The sequence below is a fragment of the Polypterus senegalus genome, chromosome 7, assembly GCF_016835505.1.
Source record: "Polypterus senegalus isolate Bchr_013 chromosome 7, ASM1683550v1, whole genome shotgun sequence".
NCBI lineage: Eukaryota > Metazoa > Chordata > Cladistia > Polypteriformes > Polypteridae > Polypterus > Polypterus senegalus.
In genome coordinates this window covers 27,400,474-27,423,973 of record NC_053160.1, presented here as the reverse complement: position 1 = coordinate 27,423,973, position 23,500 = coordinate 27,400,474, and the positions used below count along the sequence as shown (strand labels likewise).

The window sequence follows — 23,500 nt, the reverse complement described above, 5'->3', positions numbered from 1 at the left end:
TGACTCTATACTGAATAGTAATGAATCCTTAATGAGGTCAGGAACTGCACTTGCTCCTGCCTTGGACCTGATTTTGGGTTCCCCAGATGGGTTCCAGCTTCCTGTGGGCCTAAACTTAAACAAGTAGGTTCTGAAAATGGACTGATGAATAAAACTGTGTTACAATGAGACAGCAGCATTGAAATACACAATCCTACTGTTCATGCTTAGCAGCTTTGGAGGTATCTGGTTACACTTTCCTTAAGTATTCCTTGCAGATTTCAAAGAAATGCCCAGAAGACAGTGTGAACTTTTGGACTATCAGATTGAGTTTCTTCTCGAGCTCCAGAGCAGTACAAAGACATCAATCCAAGAGCACCTGGTCATACTTAATTGTTTTTGTTGCAGACCATTAATCGCCCATTAATGAAGTGTTACAGCCAGGACCCTCTCAGTCATACTTCACTTGAGTAAACGCCATGACCTCAGAACTCTTTCTCTCATCATATTATAAAGCAGATTCTTAGGCATTTTAAAACAATTACAAATTCTGAAATATCTTTTTGCAACCTTATTTCTCAGTGTTTGAACTAATAAATGCAGCTGCCCTGTAAAAAACAGGTTACACAGTAGGTGCTTTAACATTCAAGTTTACTGTCACATGTACTCACTATAATGAAGTTCTTGCTGCACATGCCCCTCAGACAATTGACAGCATTATAATGCCAACAGACAAAAAAGGACAAGAAATAGAAAAACATATACAATATAGAAAGAAATTTACATGCTGTACACATACACATAACAAACTGTATATACAAGAACATGTATTTGTCACTGGCTGCCAAGTAAACGTATGACTTGTGGGTAAAAATGGTCTGTACAAGAATGGAGGAGGGAGAAACATTGCTGTGCAGGACAGCAGACTCTTTAAGGCGTTGCATGTTAAATATGTGCCGGACAGAAGGGAGCTCTGCATCAATAATATCCTGAACCGACTTCATAACCCACTGCAGTACATAGCGATCCTGAGCTGATCATATGCCATCCCAGGATTTTATGCAGCCACTGGGAATGGACTCCACTTTCCAGCTAGAGAAGGTGGTGAGCGTAGGTGGGCTGTTCTTAGATGTACAATAATAAGATTGGAGATGTGTTGTGCCCACTATAGGACATCAGTGATGGTGACTCCCAGAAATGTAAAGCTGCTGACCCTCTCCACAGCATACCATCTTATTTGGATGGTGGTGTGTGCTGCCTTCTGCTTCCTGAGATCCTTGATTTTGCTACAATTAAGGGAGAGCTTATCATCTTAACACTGCTGTGTCAGAAGTAGTCACATGTCTGTAAGCGATCTCTTAATGTTGCTCATTTTGGCCTATAATGGAGCAGCGTTTGGCCACATATGCACAGCTTGGGGCTCAGCATGCAACTCTATGAGGTGCCCAGGATGAGGCTCAGTGTGTGGTGAAAATGAAGCTGCCAGTCGGACAGTTAGGAAGTGTGAATTCCAGTGGCAGAGGTAATAGTTCAGGTAATGGCTAGTTTCTATTTTAACAAGTTAATATTAGGACAATATTCTATCATTCAAGACAAACCTACTCGGTCACTTTATTACCATATTGGTTTCAATTTACTTCCTAAAGCTGAGCCTTGCACAGGATCATGGCCACCCCCCACCTACTTGTCTTCCCATAACAAGTATTTGTGCATTACACTGACATTAAAAGAGTGCAGCCAATGAACGCTATGACCATGCATATCCTGCCCTGGCCTGGCCTACACACAGACTGACACACACCTAACCTCACATTTAAATATAAAACACAAGATGGGGTCATACATGACTGCGTAGGCAGCACAGCGCCTGGTCCGGGCATTGGCCTTGTCACGTCTGAACTACTGCAACTCTTTACTTCAGCGTTATCAGCCATTCTTACCAAGCCACTGCAGACTACTCAAAATGCAGCAGCATGTCTGCTGTTCATCCATCCGAGACGGGCACACGCCACTCCTCTTTTCAGGTCACCACACAGACTTCCTGATGCAGCAACATGCATTCAGATCCTTGATGCTTGCCTACAGAGTGGTCAACGTGTTAACACTTATTTATACAAAGGTGCTCAAAGGTCCCACACTCCTTCTCTCCCACTCAGGTCTGCTGATGAATGGCTTCTGGCCATACCACTTCTATAAGACATTGAATCTCAGTCCTGATGCTCTTCATATGCAGCTGCCAGCTGCCCACCTCCATCCAAACTTTTGAATATCTTTGTAATTGATAATGGCTTTGATTACGAGGTTCTTAGCAGCAAAGAAAACAGTAACTAGACTTGTGTTGTTCCATTCAGCGTAGACCTCTTTACTTGTGGTGGTCAGTTTTATAACCTTGTCCTGTAACACTTGTTGACTCCAGACTGATGTTTACTCGATTAGGTTAACCTCTGCTGTAAGATAAAAATGTCTGCTAAGTGAGTAAATATGAATGGTGATTAGTAATGAGCAAGCACCAAAGTCTTTGGGTGTTCGGTCCGAACATATCGCGATGTTCGCGTGCTCTACGGAGCACCCGAGTATAATGTAAGTCAATGGGAGACAACCAGGCACCCCCTGCTCTGAAGAGGGGAGGGTGCCTGGTCCATTGGAAAAGGTCAGAAAGTGACAGAAACACCACCCAAATGGACCGGGAACAGCATGGGGACGATGTCTGGATGCATCTTGGACTCCCAAGTCGCTGCTGGGAACCAGTTTGTCCGAGTTGTACGCCACTTTTACAAACTGACAAAAACACGCCCAAAAAATCAATTTTACAGGAAAAATGACGCTCTAAAACATGATATGGGAGTGCCTGCAGTTGAGATGAAGCTCTAAAACATTATAGATGCAAGTGCACACTGTTCAGCGCACCCTATAAAAAAATTACTTACCTGCCCCTTGATTGGCTGTCTCCAACCCACGAAACGTGCAGGGCGGAGACTCGAGCATGGCGCACGAGCACAAGTGGTGCTCGTTCGAGTAGTGCCATGCTCCGAGCGTAGCGATGCTTGAGCCGAACATGTTTGGCCGAGCATGCTCGCTCATCACTAATGGTGATTCAATTCAGCTGAATTTGCTTTTATGTAGTGCTGCTCTTCGGGGGGGCCAACTCAAAAGAGCTTACACCCATTTACAAATATGGAACATTAGTAAGAAGTACTGGAGTAATAATAGTAGAAGTACTGTCACGTCACTAATCCCACTTTGCAATGATTACAAGAATGCATCATATGTACAGTAATTTCAGTTAATTGAATAGAAATACAAATATATACATAACCATGTAACGTGTACATACTCTTTCCAGCAGAATCAAAATAAAAATAATTATACAGTCAGTGGGTGGATTTTTAAAGATTTCCTTCTGCGTTGAAAATACTTTGTATTGTTTGAAATTTCCTTCTAGTTCTCTTATTTGGCCGTCAACAGGGTCTGCTCGTAATGTCTAATAGGAAGGTTTGGACAGGCCTGACAGTGGAACAGCACCTGCTGTTTAAGTCTTGGCCCACACCCAGATATGGCATGTTGCTAATTTTACACTCCATACCTACAATCACTGTATGTTACGTGTGTACAGTTTAGTGATCCTCTTTACCGCACGATATTAACATTTGATTACATTTTTTTTTTAAGTTTCACCTCTACTACCAGCAGCCACACCAACATGCACTACAGAACAGGTCATCCACGTGAAGCCAAGAGTGTTCATGCCCAACTAATACTTGCATGGGAGAACATCCAGGAAAAGGTTGAGTTGCTGCTGGAAGAGGTGTTGGCGAGGCCAGCAGAGGGCGCTTACCCTGTGGTCCGTGTGTGGATCCCATTGCAGTACTAGGAATGTTCACTGTGCTGTACAAATGGCGCAGTCATTTATATGAGACTTAAAACCGATGTTCTGCCTCTCTGTCGTCATAAAAGATCCCTGGGAATCCTTCATAAAAGGTAGGGGGTTTCCTGATGTCCTGGCTAAATGGTCCACCATGACCTAGGCTGCCTACCCCATAATCATCCCTTGTCCCTAATTGATTATCTCTCTCACCCCTTCACCACCTAATAGCTAATGTGTGGGGCGTGAACTAGCACAAAATGGCTGCCGTCACATTATCCAGGTGGACGCTACACATTGGTGGTGGCTAAAGTGGCTCCCCACTCTCTATGTAAAGGGCTTTGAGTAAAGAGAAAAGCCCTATATAAATGTACAAAATTATTATTACTTACAAATCTAGTGCACTATACAATAAGAAAAAATACCTGTATACAGCTATGTCTACCTTAATGACAGCATATGTGTGTTGTTAGTCGATTTCATTGTTGAGCATGTTGACGTATATTAAGGGGGCTGGAGTTGTGCCTCTGTGTCTGATGTCATTTTTGCTGCTCTGACTTTCGGATACAAGGCACTAGTGTCTGTATTGCTACATTCTGTGTGGCGTGCAGCCTAAACCTAGCCGAATGCAGGGACGTGCCGTGTCATTTTCACGTCAAGTAAACATCTGACCTGATATAACCTACCTAACAAGGTCGACACTCTCTCCGCAGACAGACACACTGCCGATGGCTGTGCCCGAGAGGTCATTAAAGGCCAGTTAGTCATGACTGTAATATGAAACAAAGATATACAACATATATACAATATATTCATGATAGTAATAGCTTTGTGAAGCCGCGAAAAAACACTTTGAACTAAATGTTACACTCTAAAAATGTAAAAGCTTCTCTCCTGTCTTTTAGATGTTTTTCAATTTCACACTTTCTCCAGGTCCTAGGACTGTGCTGGTATTCTATTTCCCAATACAAGCAGTCCCTGGGTTACGTACGAGATAGGGACTGTAGGTTTGTAAGCAAGTCGGAACAGGTAACATTATTTTAATAAATGCTATTGTTGACCAAGTGCTCTGCCAATAAATGATGGAGTTTCACCTCTCTCTGACCTTTTTATTATTTTCTACTTCATTTTCCATGGTGATGGTTTTTCTCTTCTTTACTGTATGACCAGTACTTCCATCAGACTTGTGTTTCAGAGACATTCTTGAAGGGTGAAGACAAAAGGTTAAGATGAGCTCTTCTGCACAGCACTGTACACGCTATCACAGCAGGAAGGCACCCGTCGTCAACACGTCTGATGTACTGACGAGAGACAACTTCCTGCTATGTGTGTAACAGTACAAGCAGGCTTGCTATTGAGAATGAATGGGGGCGGCGAGGGGCAGTTCATCACCAGCCCATCTCACAGTCACCTCCACTACAGTATGCTGCCTGCAGCGTCAACCCACCGAGAATGAACACGGTGAGGCCAAAGGCGGGTAGTGAATTGCCCACCACCGCCCAATTTCAACAGGCATGCCACCCGAGACATACTACAATGCTACCCCCCACCGCCCCATTCAACCTCAATGGCCTCCGTTCCGCCACAACTGGGTCACCGCTTGCAGCATCACCAGCCACCCACCGAGAACGAACAGGGCAGCCGTGTGTGGTGGGCAGGCAGCAAACCGCCCCTTCAAGCCTCCGTCCTGCACACGAGCGATAGCTGTGGCCCCGGTGACTATGGACGACAGGTCACTGCTTGGCACCAGGAGCCACCCGAGGGACACTACACTGTGCAAGCAGCGAAATCGCTCCCTCCAGCCACAACTTGCAGCATCCCCAGGCCGAAGATGACGGAACAGCAGTTACTGAGGCGCATGCGTCACAGCTGCAGCCCCATTCTTAAGTTGTAGGTCGGATGTCCGTAACTTGGGGACTACCTGTATACCACATATTGGTGTCAGAGGTTTTACAATGACAACTGTAATAATAATTACAAAAACAAAACAGCTAGATAAGAGATACGTTATCTCAACTTCTCAACCCATTACTTAAACAGTGGCATGTACTGACAGTTACCTAACAAATATTACACAACTACATGCATATATAGAAAGCCATTAAACATTTGCAAAATTAACCAATTAATTACATGTGACATGCTGTTTTATTTGTAGTATCCCATTTTGCAGCACGTCTTGTCAGTGGAAATTCACATTACACAAAGCCTTAAATATCTGAATACAAATCACCCACATCTACCTTAATAAATGATGCTAAATATCCTACACTGTTGTAGCTCTGCAAAAAAAGACCACGTCTGCCACTAGTTAGTAGATAACAGCAGGAAAAAGCCACAGTTAAACAACAGTGCAGTCCTCCATGATGTCCTCAGGCTAACGTAGTTCAGCACAATTAGCATGTGAAGTATCTGACAGTGCAATGCACCCCAAAGTGAACCCTGTCTACCCATGAGGAATCATTAAATAAGAAACCGGGAGGGTCAAGGAGTGGACGCTAATTAACTTTGACCTTTCCTCTCACAACATAGAGTGGCCAAGATAGTCAAATCATTTTAGGCCATTTTCATGATCTATTATTCAGGCGCCAAAGTACAGAGGAAGTCTAAGAGACAGTAGCTTCTATTAAGAGCACTGGTGGTCAAAATCATTTCAAACAATATGTTTGTATCTTTTCTTTATCTTTAATCTGTAAGGAGACTGCTTTCCTTTTGTAAAATAACCAGAAAGGAGCACAAAGCATTGTGTATGTTAGTCCCATTAAGTAACGCACAGCTGCTACCAGCTGTTGCTACAAAACCGAGATGTGCCTTTTCCTTAAACCTGACCCCGCACCAAAAGACACCCACTGCTTCAAACCTGCGCAGTGGAGATTATTTTTACTTGAATCTTCACTGAACATAAATAAGCCTCGATCTGCAGGACATCCTTTATGACAAACAGACAGAAGAGTCTTTTATTGTTTTGCCAGATACCGGCTCTACAAGAGCAAACACTGTGAGTGAAGACAAAACGCAATCTTGTTATTGAATATACAGTAGGTGTACAGCATCCGACTTTAACAGCTTCACTTGAGAGAAGGACGCTGGTATCCTTTATTTTACATGGTATTCTACATTAGGGATACCTATGGAGGAACATTTTGGACAGAATTAAATAAATAAAAAATTAATCAATCAATCAAATAAATAAAAAGGCAGGAAAAAAATAAAAGTACAGAGAAATGTGACAATAAATAAGAAAAAAGAGCAGGGAATGTAAGTGTAAATAAATGTGTTTTTGTTGCTTATTTATTTCATTTTGTCCATAATATTCCTGCAAACATAACAAGACATATGCCTTGGATTTAAAACTGTCACTTTTACTTGTCGAAGCTGAGAGGGCGGGGTCTAGCCAGTGCTGTGTTTTAATTGGTGAATCGTCAGCACACCAGACTTCACCTGCATTCATCAAATGCCACATTTGCAGCAGACACTTCAGATGCTGGGCTCCTAATGATGAATGTGGAGTTTATAATATTAAAGTGGCCGCTTCACATAGGAATTCTGGGTAAATTTTCAGGCACTCGTAGTCAATATGCGCAGTCACAACTTTGAGAAGGAACGTTAAGTGGCAGGATTCCAAGCAAATCATGCATGTCCAGTGTGCGGATGATTCACCAATCAAAAAACAGTACTCGCTAGAGCCCGCCCACTCAGTTTTGACGAGTGACAGAGACAGTTTAACAGTTAAGCCATTTTCCACACAGGTTTGGAGGAATATTATGGACAAAATTAAATAAATAAGCAATAAAAACATATAAACATTTCATGCTTTGTTCTTTGTTGTCACATTTCACAGTACTTTTATTTATCTGTGGATTTGTTTATTTTATTTTGTCTAAAATATTGCTCAGCTGATACCATCCCAAGATGCTTTACCACTAGAGTGTTAATATTGCATTTTTATTTACATCCTATAGAAAGGACAAGAATGACACCCTGTTACGCACCATACTAGATGGAAGGCTGGCTATGAGATGTCCTGGCAGGGATACCAGGGTCCTAAATAGATAGATAGATACTTTATTAATCCCAAGGGGAAATTCACATAATCCAGCAGCAGTATACTGATACAAACATCATTATTAAATTAAAGAGTAATAAAAATGCATGTGAAAGCAGACAATAACTTTGAATAATGTTAGCATTTACTCCCCCGGATGGAATTGAAGAGTCGCATAGTGTGGGGGAGGAACGATCACCTCAGTCTGTCAGTGGAGCAGGACGGTGACAAAAGTCTGTCACTGAAGCTACTCCTCTGCCTGGAGATGACACTGTTCAGTGGATGCAGTGGATTCTTCATGATTGACAGGAGTTTGCTTAATGCCCGTCGCTATGCCACAGATGTTAAACTGTCCAACTTTATTCCTACAATAGAGCCTGCCTAATTAACAAGTTTGTCCAGGCGTGAGGCGTCCTTCTTCTTTATGCTGCCTCCCCAGCACACCACCGCGTAGAAGAGGGCACTTGTCACAACCGTCTGGTAGAACATCTGCAGCATCTTATTGCAGATGTTGAAGGACGCCAACCTTCTAAGAAAGTATAGTTGGCTCTGACCTTTCTTACAGAGAGCAACAGTATTGGCAGTCCAGTCCAATCTGTCATCCAGCTGCACTCCCAGGTATTTAAAGGTCTGCACCCTCTGCACACAGTCTCCTCTGATGATCATGGGGTCCATGAGGGGTCTGGGCCTCCTAAAATCCACCACCAGTTCAAAGCTTCACGATGCTCCAACAATGATGGATGGATTAAAAGGCAGAATTCTACGTGACCATCTTCATCAAGCCCTTCCGTGAGAACCCTAAATCCAAAGAGGACTGTTTCATTTATGTTAGGTAGAATGCCCAGAGGGGACTGGGCGGTCTCATGGTCTGGAATCCCTACAGATTTTATTTTTTCTCCAGCCGTCTGGAGTTTTTTTTGTTTTTTCTGTCCCCCCTGGCCATTGAACCTTACTCTTTTTCGATGTTAATTAATGTTGATTTATTTTGTTTTCTTATTGTGTCTTTTATTTTTCTATTCTTTATTATGTAAAGCACTTTGAGCTACTGTTTGAATGAAAATGTGCTATATAAATAAATGTTGTTGTTGTGGTCTTGCTGGTGTTCAGGTGTAAGTGGTTTGAGTCGCACCATTTAACAAAGTCTTTGATTAGCTTCCTGTACTCCTCCTCCTGCCCACTCCTGATGCAGCCCACAATAGCAGCGTCATCAGCGAACTTTTGCACGTGGCAGGACTCCGAGTTGTATTGGAAGTCCGATGTATGTTGGCTAAACAGGACCGGAGAAAGCACAGTCCCCTGCAGCGCTCCTGTGTTGCTGACCACAATGTCAGACCTGCAGTTCCCAAGATGAACATATTGAGGTCTGTCTGTAAGATAGTCCACAATCCATGCCACCAGGTGTGAGTCTACTCCCATCTCAGTCAGCTTGTCACTAAGGAGCCAAGGTTGGAATGTGTTGAAGGTGCTAGAGAAGTCCAAAAACATAATTCTTACTGCACCACTGCCTCTGTCCAGGTGGGAGAGGGGTCGGTGTAGCATATAGATGATGGCATCCTCTGCTTCCACCTTCTCTTGGTATGCGAACTGCAGACGGTCAAGGGCATGGCAGACCTGTGGCCTCAGGTGGTGAAGTAGCAGCCGCTCCATGGTCTTTATTGGATGTGACGTCAAAGCAACAGGCCGGAAGTCATTCAGCTCCCCAGGACGTGATACCTTTGGGACAGGGGTGATACAAGATGTTTTCCAAAGCCTCGGGACTCTCCCCTGTTCCAGGCTCAGGTTGAAGATGCGCTGTAGAGGACTCCCCAGTTCCAACGCACAGGCCTTCAGCAGTCGTGGCGATACACCATCTGGACCCGCTGTTTTGCTGCCACGAAGTCTTCTCAGCTCTCTGCTCACCTGGGCTGCTGTAATTGTGGGTGGGGATGTCTCACCTATGCTGGTATCAGCAGAAGGATGGTTGGAGGATGCAGTACTCCGAGGAGAGAGTTGGTTACTGTGATCAAACCTATTAAAGAAGTTGTTCATTTGGTTTGCTCTCTCCACGTCTCTCTCGATGGTGGCACTGATTGCATTGAAGAATCCCTGCATATTTTCCTCAGTCAGGCTGTGCGATGGACTGCTGCTCTGTCCAGGGTTTGTTCCTATGTTTGCTGGGATGGACTCCAGCCTCCCCATGACCCTGCTCAGGATAAGTGAATTTAGAAAAAAGGATGGCTGGATGGACAGATGGATTGTTGGATATTCCTCACACAGGCCGATGTGGACACTAGATGGTAGGCTGGGAATCTCTCAAATCACCGAATGGAAGCTTTGTTATGCCGGGCCTCCTGCTAGTGATGTTAATTTAGGGCTTTGCAGGATTGCTCAACCCTTAATAAAGAGGATAGAAAATGGATAACTCATTACTGCAAAAGAATCTGAAGTGCGTGTTATTTTTTGTTTGTTTTTATGATTGTTCTCCTAGCATCTTTAAAATGTAACTTTAATGAAATGAATGAACATTTAGGCTTTAACTTTAGTACTGTGGTGCATTTTCCTCATGCATTATAAGGACCACTTGTTTGAGAGTTTCCAAGATGAACTATTAACACAGTTTGCCCCTGTGCCACTTTATATCTGGAGCCAGTGTTTATACCAGTAGCACTTGGCACAAGACAGAAACAAACTCCTCACAGGGCACACTCACACACACACCAACGCTAACTCACACTGAGCCAATACAGGCCTGTCATGCACATCTTTGGGACGTGGGAGGAAAACCCCCAAAGAAACAGAGACGATGTGCAAACTCCACACAGGCACTGCTAGCCCAGAACTGAAACCCCGGGTGTCTGAAGCGAAAAAAAACCAACTAAATCAAATAATTTCAAACCTTTCTGGCTTCTCACAATTCTAAAGCAAGAGGCAGACTGAGTAAGTGTATATAAGGTTCGTGTTCTGTGAAAATGACAGTATCAAGAGATCAAAGCAAAAAAAAACAACTCGAAAAGAACATACAGTATGCCATGACGGAGACAGAAAAGGCCCAGTGGTACCACTGTGCTTTGGAACATTTCTTGAATGGTTGCTATTAGGTTGTTTGCAAATGCATCTAAAGACACGTTTTTTTAGTTAATCGATTTGACATTTGCTTTCATGACTTAAGTTTAATCTGACAGAACTACTTATTACTGCTGGGCAAAACCAGCAATTTTGGTTCAATTATGCCATCAGAAATCCTTCATCTCTTTGAAGGTTCAATCAGCCGGTCAGGAGTCAGCAGTGCTAAGAAATACATGACTCACAAAAGACTACAATGTATCTAATGTTAAGGTGTGCAGGCATCACAAACGGTTTAGATGTTCAGATTTTTTTTTAATTTTACAATGTCAGTTAACTAGCTCTCCACCGTGGCGCCACCCGCATAGTAGTGAAACAGGACAAACTTTAAAAATCAATAAAAAAATGTAATATGTATTGAGAAGAATTTATATTGATAGCTTTCATACATGAGGGCCTCTTGATATACAATAGTTTTGGTTTTGCTATTAGGGTTGAGAATGTAGCTGTGATCTCTTTGCCAAAAATGTAAAAAGTTGGCAAGGTATCTCTGGCCAAGCGGGAGGTAGGTACACTCCAACATCAGATGTTGGCACTGTATCTGATCGTGTTCAGCTCTGACTTGAGAGCATCACCCACGTGGAGAGAAAAGCATGTGGCCGTGATATCTCTGCCAGTCAGCAGCTACCCTCTAAAACACACATAGCTGAGATAGCTCTCTCAAAAACATCAAATGTTACTCCTTAACAATCTGTGGACGATAACGTCTGCTGAACAAACAGGTACCACCAGCTAAGTGGAGGCAAGGTACACTCCAAAATGTGCCGAGAGGTAGAGCGACTGAAATGGAGACTGCGTGTGTGAGGAGGGCCTCGCATGGCTCCCTACTCCTGAGGTCCTGCCTCCCCCTCCTCTCGACCCGCAACATGTCCCTAAGATTCACACGAATAAAATCGGTGATGCAAGCGAACTGTGATACTTAGCGCGTTGAGAGAAGTCGCAAAATCAATCAAAATGTTCTAGCAAATTATAGAAAAAAAAACCCATCTAAATCGGTTAAGTAGTTCTCTCGTGAAAAGTGGATAGACAGACGTTGGATTTTATACATAGAGAGAGAGATAAGATATGGTTGTCAGTTGTAAACAGTTTTCTTTGTATTACTTGTTTACCACAATACACAATACAAGAACCAGGAATCTAATCCACAAGATGGCTGGTTCACCTCCAGCCTGTGACTCGCTGTGCAGCTCTGAGCTAAAGTCGAAATGTCAACTGACTCTGCAACTGCACTTGTAAAGGGACTTGAAGTGGGGCTTCATTATAGTAAGGCCTTGAATAAAATAATGGTGCTTTGTGCTTGCTTGTTTCCTAAGTTAATGCAGACAAAACAGAGATGGCTTGCCAGAATAGCTTTGCTTTTAAGGATGTCACCATGATGATCCCATAAGCAAAAACGCTCTGGAACTGGAATTGAAAGTTTAACTTTGAGTTGTACTGTAAATCTTTGAATGTTACAGAGCCAAAGTTTTAAATGTATTGAAGGATGCTTACTCTGAGTTAGCAGACATATATTAGTTACAGGTTTAGAAAAGAAATTCAATTTATGTGCGTACTTCTACAAGTATCCTTCTTCTGTTGTCTCCAGACAGTTTTCTTGAGATACGAGCTCAGCAAAACCTCGCAGGTTAGCCTGGTGCTTCAGTAGCCTGCTGGCTGTGTACATCATGTCTGTGCATCTCTTAGATTGCATCGACGGTGAAGAACACAGGACTGTGTGGGCAGAAGGTGTTAAATGTGCTAAAATTCTCACATATTTATGCACTCAGATGCTTTACATCACAGAAGATAAAAAATGTCATATGGAGAGCACTCGGGTCAGCTGTCACAATCAAGCATGGGGGGAAATCGAGGGCAAATTTGTCACCAGCAAAGAAGTAACAACAGACGACATCACATTACTGTATAACCATCCATCAATCCATCCATCCATCCATCCATCCATCCATCCTCTTCCGCTTATCTGAGGTCGGGTCGCGGGGGCAGCAGCTTGAGCAGAGAGGCCCAGACATTCCTCTCCCCGGCTACTTCTTCAAGCTCTTCCGGGAGAATCCCAAGGCGTCCCCAGGCCAGCCGGGAGACATAGTCCCTCCAGTGTGTCCTGGGTCTTCCCCGGGGCCTCCTCCAGGTTGGACATACCCGGAACACCTCACCAGGGAGGCGTCCAGGAGGCATCCTGATCAGACGCCCGAGCCACCTCATCTGACTCCTCTCGATGCGGAGGAGCAGCGGCTCTACTCTGAGTCCCTCCCAGATGACTGAGTTTCTCACCCTATAACTATAACTAGTATAACTAGGCAAGGTTATTGACGTTTAGGTGATAATGAGGTGAAAGAAGACATTTGTGGACCACTGGTGAGGAAGGAACGCAGTATTTGAAATGCCCCCATCATAAATACTGAATTTTGGAAAAATGAAGTGCAGAAACTGAAGGACCTTCATACACAGATGAACAGCACACAAGAAGGTGTGACCATTTTTGCTGAGGCCATACATTTGCAGTTTTTCTCATATAACTGTGATGTATGAAAGACTTATTTTTTACTTTTTAGTACATTTTTCACTTAATATACACATAGTTTTTAAAAAGTATTTTTATATATATGTTATTTTCAACTTTTTAGTCTTGGGTTTGTTTTAGTAAAAATTTGTAATCAATAGTTGAACACGTTTCCTCCCACAGTCCAAAGACATGCAGGTTAGGTGGATTGGCGATTCTAAATTGGCCCTAGTGTGTGCTGGGTGTGTTTGTGTGTGTCCTGCGGTGGGTTGGCACCCTACCCAGGATTGGTTCCTGCCTTGTGCCCTGTGTTGGCTGGGATTGGCTCTAGCAGACCCCCGTGACCCTGTGTTCGGATTCAGCGGGATGGAAAATGGATGGATGGATAGTTGAACACTTCCTTTAATATTTCTATCCATTACTAGTGACATCTATTGGTGAAATCTTTTAACTATTCTTCATATAGTTCATATCAACTTCCCAACAATGTTCAGAAGCCATTAAGAAGGCTAACAGAATGTTAGGTTATATAGCACCCTGATGTGTGGAGTACAAGTCCAAGGAGGTTCTGCTCAACCTCTATAATGCACTGGTGAGGCCTCATCTTGAGTACTGGGTGCAGTTTTGGTCTCCAGGCTACAAAAAGGACTAGAAAAGGTCCAGAGATGAGCGACTAGGCTGATTCCAGGGCTACAGGGGTTGAATTATGAGGAAAGATTAAAAGAGCTGAGCCTTTACAGTTTAAGCAAAAGAAGATTAAGAGGTGACATGATTGAAGTGTTTAAAATTATGAAGGGAATTAGTACAGTGGATCGAGACTTGTATTTTAAAACGAGTTCATCAAGAACACAGGGACAGAGTTGGAAACTTGTTAAGGGTAAATTTCACACAAACATGAGAACGTTTTCTCTTTACACAGAGAAGCATAGACACTTAGAATAAGCTGGCAAAGTAATGTGGTAGACAGTAAGACGTTAGGGACTTTCAAAACTCGACTTAATGTTTTTTTAGAAGAAATAAGTGGATAGAACTGGCGAGCTTTGTTGGGCTGAATGGCCTGTTCTCATCTAGAGTGTTCTAATGTTCTAATGTTATATGAAAATTTCATTTCTCAATTAATATGGATGAATTGATCAATTAGAGAAACTGATTATTGATTCATGTATTGTCATCAGAAGTGAGTAAGTGTGCAAAATTTCAAGTCAGTGGGTTAAATATCGATTACAAGATTTGTACCAGACAACAAACGGGTGAAGTTAAAAGAAGCGTGGTAATAAAAATGGAGACTTCTGAAAATGCTCTTCAGAGCCATACACCTCTAAAACACCGGCTTGGCTTTGCAATGTGGAGGGATGAAAACGCAGACTGTAATGGTACTCTGATTTTTTCATACTTATTACTTGGCCCTTCGCTGACTGGATATGCTCATTACACGCTCCACTACCTGGATGGTCATCCTAAAGAGAAGAAGAACGTATTCCAACACAGGGGACACAGAAGAGTGGCTTGTTGTGTTGCTTACCTGTACGCATCAATATTGTGTTTTGTAGAGTTTGAATGCTTAATGCACGTGCAAAAGGCAAATAAATTACCAGTCAGTACAGTTTTGCAATAAATCTATTACCCAGCGGCATTACTGTCCCGTTAAGAAATTTTCCACTGATACTTGCAGTGTAGGTAAATGTCTACGTCATATGCATTTTCAGGAGTTTTAGTGTGGGTGGAGATGCTAGAGTGGACGGAGCTCATTCTTCTTTAAAAACGGCACTTACAAGTGAAAATGTAGTAGACAGACAGACGTGCACAATGACAACAATAGCTGTTCTCACATTTTATACAAACGCACCTAAAAACAAAACGTAGCCATAGCACAAAAGCAAGAAGAATTTCAAATTGAAACGCCTAAAATGAAAAACTGCTGTTTCTACTTTTTTTTCTCATTTATAACCTTTGACAATATGTAAAATAATCACAAAAAACAAAAGACACCTTGCATATTTAGGATATAAACTGTAAACCTTTTGCTGAATACTTTAAGATTTTACCTTTTGGTTAATCTTCACAGCAGATGAAATCAGCAAGCCAGCACCTGCAAATGCAATGATAATAAATTTAAAAGCCAAAAAACAAAAGCATATTCTTAAAACATACATAAATATATATTTTATTTTTAACCATGTATACTTTACACTAAATTGCGGTTTTATGGTTTTTGGCTGTACTACAAAAAGTACATATCTCAGATTAATATGTCCACCATCCATAGCAAAGAAACAGATGTTTCTGTTAAAGTCAAACAGCAAGAGGAGCACACGTGGAAATCGAGTTCTCGCCATCTCTGGGGCGGTCAGACTACACAGTTTTTCACAAATGATTCGTCAGGTCTTCAACTGTGCTTCCGACCCTTCAATACAGGGAGAGCTAATGGATGGACTTCTGCAAAGAAGGCTGGTAACTTCTGAATAAAACGTTTGCCACTTAATCTCCTTCAAGCTTACCAGAGGTTCTGCAGGACAATCGGCCCTCAGGCTTCATTAATGACTTCTAGGAACAGCAAGCAATGATTAGTGAGATTCCTAAACTTGCTATGACTGACCAAGTGATCTCATTCGGGTGAACTTTGCTCCAAATAAGCTGTCAACACTTCTCTTAGATAAGCCAACTGATAAGAGGAAACCTTGTGCTGTTTGTTTTGTGTACACAGACAAGACAAAGATGCCTTAACTGCAGGCAAACACATTCACTTCATTCATCTGACAAGGCTGGCGAAACACACACTGTGACCGGAGGTTAAACAGGGTTAATGCTACTTGGTGTGAAATAAACGTAACCAATCGAGGGTGGCTAGCGTCTGTAGGGACATCCACCTTTAAAGCATCTGCTGAAATACCCCCAAAACTTGTGGCATAATTGGCAAAGTAGAGCAGACATGCAACCATGAGCAGTCCTGTGACGAGCAGGATACTCTGACTGAGGGGGATACATGAAAACAGGAAACCCCCCCAGAAATCTCCCTTTGTAGTAAGGGTAAAGCCATTAGTCAGTGATCACAGATGCTAAAAGAGCACTGGAGTTTCAGCCCTACAGATGCCCAAAACTTACTAACTCACAGATAACTTGTGCGGACCCTGATTAAAGGCAGCTCAAAGAGTGGAGGTAGTTGTTATTAATAATATTGCATTTAGCTGGGACCACTTAGCAACTAGATAATCAAGTGGTCTCAATGGCCCCCTCTCATTTGTGAAAGCTATCTTCTGAATTTAACCAACGGGCAGCAAATGATGCCAGTAATAATTGTAATTAAGAATTAAGAATATTAACGACTTCTGACGCAGCAGAGCCTAACATTGTAAACTACCCCTTGTAGGGATTTTCAAGTTTTTACTTTATAGATCACTGTATTTCACACAAATTAAAATGAACCCATCCATTCCACCTCAGCCATGAAATAAACATACAGAGAGATGCAGCGAGCCACAAGGCAGAAACCAAACCTGACTGAAATTGCCACTCCAGTTTGTACATCCATCCATCCATCCATTTTCTAACCCGCTGAATCTGAACACAGGGGTCTGCTGGAGCCAATCCCAGCCAACACAGGGCACAAGGCAGGAACCAATCCTGGGCAGGGTGCCAACCCACCGCAGGACACACACACACCAGGGCCGATTTAGACTCGCCAATCCACCTAACCTGCATGTCCTTGGACTGTGGGAGGAAACCCACGCAGGCACACGGGGAGAACATGCAAACTCCACGCAAGGAAGCGAACCCGGGTCTCCTAACTGCGAGGCAGAAGCGCTACCACTGCGCCACCGTGCCGCCCCAGTTTGTACATACAGTATATATTTTTTTCAAATGTAATATTTATTTAATTACTATATTTTTATATATTTTATTCAAATTTAATCAGATGAAATGCAGTGAATGACCTAAAGTGGTGAGAGGACAAGCAATAAACTGCCAGAGGTTTAAATTTAAAGTTTAAAAAATGAAAACAAAGAAGAAAATTCAGAAAATTACAAATGGGCCTCCATAAGGGAACAACTAATAGGTTACAACCTACAGATGGTCTGCAGCAATTAAAGTAAATGAAGCCTTGGAAGTTGAAGCAAACAATTTCCACAAGTGTCTCAAATTCTGTTGATTACTTAAAACCCCTCTGCGTGTCTTAAAGCAGAGCTGGAACAGACTGTGTTACTACACCCTCTGAAATCCTACTTGGACCATATTTCAATGACAACGGCAATTAACTGATGAAATGAGACAAAGCATTATTACCCTTAGAAGTGTAGGCCTTTCATTTAGAGAAACTGCAAAAAAAAAATCAAATAAAAAATAAAAATTAAAGTGTCAGTGATGTCCTACACAACACAAAGGTAATTGGAAACTGGAAGAAACTCTGATAGGAAGAGATGTGGCAGACCCAAAGTCACAACCCAATCTGAAGACAAGTTTCTGAGGGTCACCAGCTTACGTGACAGGCAGCTCACAGCACAACAACTTCAAGCACAGCTTAACGGTGGTCATAAAAAGCAAGTCACAGTTTATACTGTGAACAGGAGACTTGGTGCTGCAGGCTTGACAGGGTGAGTGGCAGGAAGAAAGCCATTCATTAACCGACAAAACTGGGCCTTGAATTACCGACTGTGGACTACTGCAGTCTTAGGGACCAATGAATCAAAATTTGAAATCTTCACTTCATCACGCAGGGTGTTTGTACGCCATCGAGTTGGTGAAAGGATGGTTCCTCAGTGTGTGACACCAACTGTCAAACATGGAGGAGGAAATGTGATGGTCTGGGGTTCTTTTGCTGGAGTGGGTGACTGGCACTCTGAATCAAAAGGGTAACCAGTTTGGCTGTTATATCAGCAAACGATGGCTACTTTGATGAATAAAATGTTGTACACTTAATGTGTGTGTGTTTGTGTATACATATTTTAAATTTATAGGGGTCACACAATCGAAATTTCAAGTGTTAAGTAGATAGAAATACATCAGCTTACCCGCACAAAACCCATGCAGAACTTTTTACAGACATGAACTGGATGAGATGTTGGAACTCATACTAGTAAGACTGGCGCTAATAAAACTCAGTATTGCTTTAATTTAAATAAAAGCTATTCCTTTCTCTACCCACACTTTTGGTTGTACCTCATGGATTTTGGCTTGCTGGTCACAAAAATCACCATTAAATTTGCCAACAATGTACAGTTTTAAGGCAAGTACCTATTTTTATGATTTTCTCTCATATTCCAAGTATTACATTTACAGTACAACAACAACAACGAGAACATGTGTGGTGGTCTAAACGTAGTGGCAGTGGTACTAGAAATGCAGGTCACATATGTTGGGACAGCCATGCTGAAGAGTCTCATAACATTGAAAAGAAGTTGGCATTCCATAAGCATTTGGTTCCAAGGCAGAGGAACATGGCGCATAAACCACTTGTCGATCCAACAAAGATATTTTTGCCTCCTCTTCAAATAAATCTTGGACTAATGAAAAGTTTTGTGAAAGCTGATGAACAGGGTAGGTGAAAGATTTTGATATTTGAGGGAAATGTTTCCATGAATAATGAATGCCAAGATTAAGGAAAACATTTTTCTTGATCCATAAATTAGACATGTTATCAATGACAAGCAGTTCAAAGATCTGTTAGTGGCATCAGAGGAGGAAATTGCAAGGAAGGCACTCAAAATAATGCTATTTAAAATTTCCTTGACAATTCCAGAGCACCAAACTGAGGCTAGCTGGCTGACAAAATGCTTCAAGCAGAAAAAAAACACGAAGTGCAACATGTCATTAAAGATGAATTTTCTGCATTCACACATGGACTTCCTCCTTGGTAATCTTGGTGCAGTAACTGATGAACATGGTGTATGCTTTCACCGGACATTATAATGATGGAAAAAACCGGAATCCATCAATGCTGGCCAACTATTGTTGAACAAGGAAGCGAAAAGCTTCAGACGCGGAGTAGAACTGAATAAAGCATCAAAACAGCTTAAGTGAAAGAATGCAGTGCGTCAGCATCATTAAGTGATTAAACACACTAAATTCAATAAAAGTTCATTTCATGTTTCTCCAAATGCCTATATGATACAGTCAATATATAATTACATTTGTATTCATAATCACATACAATATTTTGGGAAGCAAAATTCTGAAAATTTGTCCCGTGTTATCAAACCTGCTCAATCAGGTTCACAGTTGCAGAGGTCAGAGCCATCCCAAGTGTCATAAACCAACCCCAGACAGGAGTCCAGTCGATCAAAAACTCATTTATAAATATTTCAAGGGAGTAAGACACCGTTTATAACCTTTAGCTTTGTAGGTCCCACAACTTTCTCCATATTCTCATCAGTCTCACGTATAAATTAAAAACTTTACAAACGAATAAAAGTTACAAATAAATGCAATTCATAAACAATAAACCAACACGTCAGTTTACAGAAGTAAACACAGTATAAACGCATCTATATCTACTGTGCCTATTTCACTACAATGATAACCACCTACAGTATTTGGGTGACACTATCACTGCAGTAGTTCAAATGTTTCCACACTCCTTTATTTTGGAGCCCAAGCTGGCTATGTGATACATCCTTGGTTTTTCATTCACGCACTCACTTAATCGCAAGACCCACTTATCCAGTTTGTTGGATGTCAGGGCTTACCCAGCATCATCTGGCACAAGGCAGGAAGCATCCAGGAGCAGTGTGCCAGTGCAACACAGGGCACATTCACACACATAGTCTTCTATTTATTTATTTATTTATTTTCTATATATATAGAAAATAAATAAATAAATGCTGCCTCGCAGTTAGGAGACTAAGGTTCGCTTCCCGGGTCCTCCCTGCGTGGAGTTTGCATGTTCTCCCCGTGTCTGCGTGGGTTTCCTCCCACAATCCAAAGACATGCAGGTTAGGTGGATTGGCAATTCTAAATTGGCCCTAGTGTGTGCTTGGTGTGTGGGTGTGTTTGTGTGTGTCCTGCGGTGGGTTGGCACCCTGCTCAGGATTGGTTCCTGCCTTGTGCCCTGTGCTGGCTGGGATTGGCTCCAGCAGACCCCTGTGACCCTGTATTCGGATTCAGCGGGTTAGAAAATGGATGGATGGATGGATATATATATATATATATATATATACACACTGTGCAACCAAAAAATGTTATTATTATTTGTACACTGTGAAAAAAATTGAGGACATTGAGGAACAAACTTTAAAAACTGTCTAAAATGTTACAATTACTTGTCTGTTATGTAAAGTAACAAGAAAAAACATGTTCTGGAAGTGTTTTCAAATTAAGTAACTTGCCTTCAAACAATTATTTGGACACCGGGCCATTCATTGAACTGAACGAATATGTCAGAGTGGCAGGAGTTCCCAATGATAATTGAGATCATTTAACACAAGATGTAACAGTTCATTCAGCCTGAATGACACACTTGGACGTGTGTGGATCACTCTCCATGCTCATCTGAGGTATGTACTACCACCCCGGGTATAGAGGGAGCACTGGTACTGACCTTCTCCTCTTCTATTTTCTGCACAGCACAGAGAAGACAATGGACTGCGTCCTTTCTGGTCATCTCATCTACACATCTCTCAGCCACTGGAAGGAGGCATTCTTTGCTGAAAAGAACAAACTGCAGGATGGAGTTCCTGTCTGGTGATCAAAAGGCAGCCAAATACCAAACCTGACAGTTTTTCTTATGGTTTTGGACCTTAGTGTTACCCTTATGCCATTAGTGGACATTTTTCCTTTGTTGGATTAAACGGGGATGCCTGGGTTGGTGCCCTGACATTTATTCCTGGTGCTTGCAGTCGTTTTTCTCAACCACAATTGATATGTGTATATATACATACACACACAACCACACACCATGGCGCAGAGTAAATGGGTTTCACCTCTGAAGCTGACATCCAAGGTCCGATCCCCGCGAGGGGATGCAGTTGAGTGTGTACATTTAATGAGCCTAAATAAGGGTGTTTGCCAACTTGCAGACCAACCACATGCGTTACCTGCTAGGTAACCAACCATACAATCAGATCGTGTTTCAGACTACGAATGCTATGACTTTATATATATTGTCACACACGTGCGCATGGGAGGCAGCTAAAGGGCTTGAGTGAAGGCAGTTCGGAGGCATGCCGGGATGTGGCAGAGTGCACTGACTCTTTTTCTCCCTTGCCTGTAGACCATTCCCGGGGGAATTCACCTGGCTCTCCTGACATCACTTCCGGGACTGAGCCAATGGAAGTCGGCCACACCAGCTCCAGTCCCTCTGATGTCACGTCCGGCTATGAACCAATGGTGGAAGACCACGTGCCGGATCCATATGACCTCACTTCCTGTCTCCCCCCTTAAAACCTGCCCCTTTTCCTTTGTTTCCTCAGTCTTGTTTTGGACTCAGTTGAATGCACTTCAGTGCTGATTATTTGTTAAAACGACTTTTGCAGCCAGGATACCACTTTATATGGGTGGCTGCCCTAAACCTTTATCTGTCCACGTCTCGTTCTTCTGACAATATATATATATATATATATTTTGTGGTACCCGGCCGGGACGCCCAGGAGGACCGGAGGAGGGCTTGTGCCTCCTCCAGACCGCGAGGGGGCATCCGCCCTGGTTATGTTGGGGGCCTCGGGTAAAGGGCTTGGAAGCCCAGCCCTGTAGGGACCTGTGGCCACCGCCAGGTGGCGCCCCAGTGCCTGAATATCCCGGGAGCCCAGCACTTCCACCACACCAGGAAGTGCTGGGGGGAAGACAACAGGGGACACCCGGACGGCTTCCGGGTGCGCAGCTGGCACTTCCGCCACACTGGGGTGTGGCTATGGAGGAATGCCGGGAAGCAGCTGGAGCCCATCCGGGTTCCTATTTAAGGGGCCGCCTCCCTCCAGTCATGTGGTGGGTGTCGGGTGGAAGTAGACAGAGCTGGAGAGAGGATTGGAGGCGGCCAGGAGAAAGGCACAAGGACTGTGAGGCCTGGACATTTGGGGGAATGGTGCAGAAGGCACTGGGAAGTGCACTAAAGCAAAAACCCTGTAAATATTGTAAATAAAAGTGTGTTGGGTGAACTTACGATGTCCGACTGTGTGTGTCCGGGTCAGCGTTCACAGTATATATATATATATATATATATATATATATATATATATATATATATATATATATATATATATATATACACACAATCAAACTAGAATGTTAAAAGTCAATACCGTCTAATAATGCCATTAAACTTTCCATTTCGCTAAGACACTATGCCCTTTTTACTATCTAAACCTTGTTAAATTTTAATGCATGTGAAACATTTAACTAATAGCTGTGGTCAACTGAATCAGAAAGTGGTAAGCAATCCCATTCTAGACCTAAGCAGGCGATTTAACCAGATAATCTACTTAAGCAGAAACCTGATAGAATAAATGGACATTATTGTAATGTTAATGTAGCTCACAAACCTATGGTGTTTATACTGTACAGAATATCACAGTACATTTGCTTTCCATCTGGCCACAAGAAAGAAATTAAACCAGGCAGTAAATAACATTAGTCTACATTACCATTATTCTGCCAATTAACATGTATAATCTCATTTTCTCTTTCAGATTTTGGCTGGCAAACTTGTTGTTTGGTGTCTTCAGGCGGGATGACAAAAAAGATTACAAAGAAACTGTGGGAACGCACAGATCACTGTAAACTACGGCTGAATAAGTTCAATGATCCTTGAACACAAACACCCACATGAGTAGCTCCAAATGCAGAAGGAGGACAGGCCAGAGTGGAGCGGAGAACAATGGGGAATTTGTGATGAAGTGGCTATTTGTTACAACTGAGGTCAGAATGAAGTGCAGTGCTGAGAAAAATAACAGGAAAACGTAAGTGTGGGGAATGTTCCTGCTAATTTCTTATTTATAGCAAACTGATATTACTTTGCATGCAGGTGGAAAAGAGATTTCCACTGTAACTTAATTCTGCAGCATGAAATGAAAACGTCTGCTGCACACAG

General features: G+C 42.5%; 1 protein-coding gene across 2 annotated transcripts in view; it reads right to left on the bottom strand.

Annotated features, from left to right (window-relative positions):
* Positions 1-23,500, bottom strand: part of lhfpl2b (LHFPL tetraspan subfamily member 2b) — a 246,176-nt gene that overhangs the window by 127,376 nt on the left and 95,300 nt on the right. For both annotated transcript variants that reach the window (XM_039758387.1, XM_039758389.1), the window contains exon 3: positions 15,531-15,574. The gene's annotated coding sequence lies outside the window, so the exon portion shown is untranslated. The remainder of the gene's footprint in view (positions 1-15,530; positions 15,575-23,500) is intronic.